This window comes from Salvelinus sp. IW2-2015, linkage group LG4p (genome assembly GCF_002910315.2).
Source record: "Salvelinus sp. IW2-2015 linkage group LG4p, ASM291031v2, whole genome shotgun sequence".
Taxonomy (NCBI): Eukaryota; Metazoa; Chordata; class Actinopteri; order Salmoniformes; family Salmonidae; genus Salvelinus; species Salvelinus sp. IW2-2015.
In genome coordinates, this window is record NC_036841.1 from 21,497,250 (window position 1) to 21,503,252 (window position 6,003).

Here is a 6,003-nt window from a genome sequence, read left to right on the forward strand (position 1 = left end):
ATGTTATATATATATATATATATATATATATATTATATATATATATATATATATATATTATATATATATATATATATATACAGTGGGAGAAAAGTATTTGATACACTGCGATTTTGCAGGTTTTCCTACTTACAAAGCATGTAGAGTCTGTAATTTTTATCATAGGTACACTTCAACTGTGAGAGACGGAATCTAAAACAAAAATCCAGAAACTCACATTGTATGATTTTTAAATAATTAATTTGCATTTATTGCATGAAATAGTATTTGATCACCTACCAACCAGTAAGAATTCCGGCTCTCACAGACCTGTTAGTTTTTCTTTAAGAGCCCTCCTGTTCTCCACTCATTACCTGTATTAACTGCACCTGTTTGAACTCGTTACCTGTATAAAAGACACTGTCCACACACTCAATCAAACAGATTCCAACCTCTCCACAATGGCCAAGACCAGAGAGCTGTGTAAGGACATCAGGGATAAAATTGTAGACCTGCACAAGGCTGGGATGGGCTACAGGACAATAGGCAAGCAGCTTGGTGAGAAGGAAACAACTGTTGGCGCAATTATTAGAAAATGGAAGAAGTTCAAGATGACGGTCAATCACCTCGGTCTGGGGCTCCATGCAAGATTTCACCTCGTGGGGCATCAATGATCATGAGGAAGGTGAGGGATCAGCCCAGAACTACACGCAGGACCTGGTCAATGACCTGAAGAGAGCTGGGACCACAGTCTCAAAGAAAACCATTAGTAACACACTACGCCGTCATGGATTAAAATCCTGCAGCGCACGCAAGGTCCCCCTGCTTAAGCCAGTGCATGTCCAGGCCTGTCTGAAGTTTGCCAATGACCATCTGGATGATCCAGAGGAGGAATGGGAAGGTCATGTGGTCTGATGAGACAAAAATAGAGCTTTTTGGTCTAACTCCACTCGCCGTGTTTGGAGGAAGAAGTATGAGTACAACCCCAAGAACACCATCCCAACCGTGAAGCATGGAGGTGGAAACATCATTCTTTGGGATGCTTTTCTGCAAAGGGGACAGGACGACTGCACCGTATTGAGGGGAGGATGGATTGGGCCATGTATCGCGAGATCTTGGCCAACAACCTCCTTCCCTCAGTAAGAGCATTGAAGATGGGTCGTGGCTGGGTCTTCCAGCATGACAACGACACGAAGCACACAGCCATGGCAACTAAGGAGTGGCTCCGTAAGAAGCATCTCAAGGTCCTGGAGTGGCCTAGCCAGTCTCCAGACCTGAACCAATAGAAAATCTTTGGAGGGAGCTGAAACTCCGTATTGCCCAGCGACAGCCCCGAAACCTGAAGGATCTGGAGAAGATTGTAGGAGGGTGGATGGCCAAATCCCTGCTGCAGTGTGTGCAAACCTAGTCAAGAACTACAGGAAACGTATGACTTCTGTAATTGCAAACAAAGTTTCTGTTACCAAATATTAAGTTCTGCTTTTCTGATGTATCAAATACTTATGTCATGCAATAAATGCAAATTAATTACTTAAAAATCATACAATGTGATTTCTGGATTTTTGTTTAGATTCCGTGTCTCATAGTTGAAGTGTACCTATATAAAAATTACAGACCTCTACATGCTTTGTAAGTAGGAAACACTGCCGATTTTACATGTATCAAATACTTGTTCTCCCCACTGTATATATATTTTTAAATAAATCGGCCGATTAATCGGTAGCGGCTTTTTTTTGTCCTCCAATTTCGGTATCGGCATTGAAAAATCATGATGGTCGACCTCTAGTCAAATGCACAGTGAGGGAACTGACAAGGTTCCTGAATGAGACCAAGGGGAAAAGGGTTCATCTTGAGGCTTTTTTTTCTCGATCTGAGAGTTTGTAAGCTCAGTACAACATGCTATGAAAAATGAGGGGCATGGTGTCCTCTCACCCAGGAAACGGTTTAAGTTGAGTAAGTGGGTCACAACTGTGCGTAAAAGTCTACCTTCAGACGCTGTTTAGATTTTTTTAATTTTTATTCTGGCACTTGGGCTTTTTTGAGCATTGTTATTGGTCTCTTTCTTTGCTGGCTTTTCTTCCCACTTCTAATGGAGACTCTTTGGTAGGCTCGCTTAATATAAAATGGCGCCAGAGATGCAGGAAAGAGGAGTGTGTTGGGTGAATATGTAAAACTAAGTACAAAGTACAGGTGTTGTTCTTTTAGGAGACGCATAGTGATTGGGGAATGAAGCGATTGGGGCTCCGGTGGAAAGGCAAGTGTGTTGAGCCATGGGACAAATTTTAATGCAGGGTTCGCAGTCTTTTTTGTACCAGGTCTGTTTGTAAAAATTAGCTCCTCAAAGGAGTGTGTTGAGGGGTAGGCTGCTTGTAGTAAAAGCAGAAATTAACAACATGGGTTTTGCCTTATAAATGTGTATGCGCCTAACACAGGGAGAGAGAGGGGCTTCTATTTGTCTTAGACAGGAACTCTCACAGGTAGCGCCTGAGGAGACGCTGGTGGTCGGCGGGGACTGGAACTGTACAATGTTTTTTACGAAATACAGAAATGGGGAGCCTCATTCAGGGTCAGTGGGAGTGTTAAGGGACATCATTAATCAGTTCGATGTGGATGTGTTGGAAAACTAGATATCCTGACACAAGACAGTATACATTGGTGAAAGGTCTTGGCTAGGGTGAGTGCAGCCCGACTTGATCATTTTACATGTCCAGAAATCAGAGCAATAGGCTGTTGGGCGCTACCATTCTCCCGGGGGTTTTCGGATCACAAACATAACCATGGCTCAGCTGTCTATTTCACCAGGGCCTCGGCATGCATCTTATTGGAAGTTAATGTAAAGCTCTTACAAGATGCCACTTTTTGCTCAGGTTTCCAGATTTTGGGGGGAAAGGTGGGGGCAGCCAAGAGATGATGTATGAGTCTCTGAGTCAATAGTGGGATGTGGAAAGTCCAAATTCGGCTTTTCTGTCAACAGTAAAAAGCTCTCATCCTCCAGAGGCTAGGATAGTATGGGGAACTAGAGCACACACACATTTTTGTAATAATGACCATTGCAACAATACTGAATGAACAATGAACACTTTTATTTTAACTTAATATAATACATAAATACACACACACAGCTCTGAAGTGACAATGATACCTAAGAGTCTGCTTAGGAGACAAATACTCTCAACTGTTTGAATAAAAATAGAGTTTAAGTTACCTGTGATGAATGTTGAAAACAAAAACCTTAATTTCTATATGCAGGAAATCCTATTTTAATAATGGGCATGGTAAGAATTGACAACCAAAGTGCGAGTCATAATTCCCATGACACCTAGGAAAATCTGAAAAGCGGTTCCTTCATTTATTGCATAGGATATTTTTAGATTCACTTAAAATAAGGTCTGTGTTTTTCGTGTAGGCTTACATCACCGTGCCAATTTTATAACTGTGTAGATATCCATAGGACAAGGTAACTCTGATCAATATTGGCTAAATATAAGCGAAGATACATTTTTTTGTAGAGTGGATTTATGATGAATATGTATATGAATATATGAATATGTTGACAAACGTTACCTTATCCTAGTGAGATTTACACGGGTATCAAAACGTCAAGGCGGTTTAAGCCTGCACGAAACACAGACCTTATTTGAAGTAGATCAAGACATTCTCTATGGAAGACATGAACGGTAAAATAACGAAGGAACCCCTTTCAAATTCAGCTGCAARTTATTACAGGAATTATAACGCGTCGACTATTTCTCTCTAAACCATATACCTTTGACTAATCCGGAAACTATCACCTCGAAAACAAAACGTTTATTCCGTTCCGTATTTTRTCTAACGGGTGGCATCCATGAGTCTAAATATTCCTGTTACATTGCACAACCTTCAATGTTGTCATAATTACGTAAAATTCTGGCAAATTAGTTCGCAAAGAGCCAGGTGGCCCAAACTGTTGCATATACCCGGCCTCTGCATGCAATGAACGCAAGAGAARTGACACAATTTCACCTGGTTAATATTGCCTGCTAACCTGGATTTCTATTAGCTAAATATGCAGGTTTAAAAATATATACTTGTGTATTGATTTTAAGAAAGGGATTGACGTTTATGGTTAAGTACACATTGGAGCAATGACAGTCATTGATTAATTGTTTTTTATAAGATAAGTTTAATGCTAGCTAGCAACTTACCTTAGTTTACTGCATTCGCCAACAGGCAGGCTCCTCGTGGAGTGCAATGTAATCAGGTGTTAGAGCATTGGACTAGTTAACTGTAAGGTTGCAAGATTGGATCCCCCGAGCTGACAAGGTTAAAAATCTGTCATTCTGCCCCTGAACGAGGCAGAACGTTCCTAGGCCGTCATTGAAAATAAGAATGTGTTCTTAACTGACTTGCCTAGTTAAATAAAGATTAAATAAAGGTGTAAAAAATAAATAAAAAAAATAATAAATCGGCGCCCAAAAATACCGATTTCCGATTGTTATGAAAACCTGAAATCGGCCCCGATTAATTGGCCATTCCGATTAATCGGTCAACCTCTAATTTTGACCCCTCTGCTTGACTGGCTGTCAGCTCCGGACCCATTGAGGTAAAAAAAACTCATCATCCTCTTCCTCAGACTCACCTTCCTCTTCGCCATCTCCCATCCTGACCACCTGCCCTTCCTCTCTGGTCGGGGCCTCCCACCAAGCACCAGGCAAAGGTTCCTTGGTGCCTTTGACCACCCCAGCCTCTTCCCTCCCACCTCCTTTCATCTCCCCGTTTTCCCTCCGCCGCTTGACACCCTCCTCCTCCCCCCTAGTCTCTTACATTTCCCCACTATACTCTCCTCATCCACTAGCATAACCTGACTAGACCCAGCTTCATCAACACAACCATCTATAACCTGACTAGACGCAGCCTCATCTACACCACCATCCATAGCATGGCTAGGCCCAGGCTCATCTACACCACCATCCATAACATGACTAGACCCAGGCTCATCTACACCACCATCCATAACGTATTCATTTGCATTTTTTGCATGACATAAGTCTTTGATCACCTACCAACCAGTAAGAATTCCGGCTCTCACAGACCTGTTAGTTTTTCTTTAAGAAGCCCTCCTGTTTCTCCACTCATTACCTGTATTAACTGCACCTGTTTGAACTCGTTACCTGTATAAAAGACACTGTCCACACACTCATCAAACAGATCCAACCTCTCACAATGGCAAGACCAGAGAGTGTGTAAGGACATCAGGGATAAATTGTAGACCTGTACAAGGCTGGATGGGCTACAGGACAATGCCAAGCAGCTTGGTGAGAAGGCAACAACTGTTGGCACAATTATTAGAACAATGGAGAAAGTTCAAGATGACGGTCAATCACCTCGGTCTGGGCTCCATGAAGATCTCACCTCGTGGGGCATCAATGATCATGAGGAAGGTGAGGGATCAGCCCAGAACTACACGGCAGGACCTGGTCAATGACCTGAAGAGAGCTGGGACCAAGTCTCAAAGAAACCATTAGTAACACACACGCCGTCATGGATTAAATCCTGCAGCGCACGCAAGGTCCCCTGCTCAAGCCAGCAATGTTCCAGGCCGTCTGAGTTGCCAATGACCATCTGGATGATCAGAGGAGGAATGGGAGAAGGTCATGTGGTCTGATGAGACAAAATAGAGCTTTTTGCTCTAAACTCCACTCGCCGTGTTTGGAGAATGAAGATGAGTACAACCCAAGAACACCATCCAACCGTGAAGCATGGAGGTGGGAAACATCATTCTTTGGGATGCTTTTCTGCAAAGGGGACAGGACGACTGCACCGTATTGAGGGAGGATGGATGGGGCCATGTATCGCGAGATCTTGAGCCAACAACCTCCTTTCCCTCAGTAAGACATTGAAGATGGGTCGTGGCTGGGTCTTCCAGCATGACAACGACGCCGAAACACACAGCCAGGGCAACTAAGGAGTGGCTCCGTAAGAAGCATCTCAAGTCTCCTGGAGTGGGCCTAGCCAGTCTCCAGACCTGAACCCAATAAAATCTTA

The 6,003-nt window shown here is 43.0% G+C and overlaps 1 protein-coding gene across 1 annotated transcript in view; it reads right to left on the reverse strand.

Annotated features, from left to right (window-relative positions):
• The window catches only part of LOC111960695 (CMP-N-acetylneuraminate-beta-galactosamide-alpha-2,3-sialyltransferase 4), a 75,418-nt gene that overhangs the window by 28,055 nt on the left and 41,360 nt on the right, over positions 1 to 6,003 (reverse strand). The gene's annotated exons all lie outside the window — the stretch shown is intronic.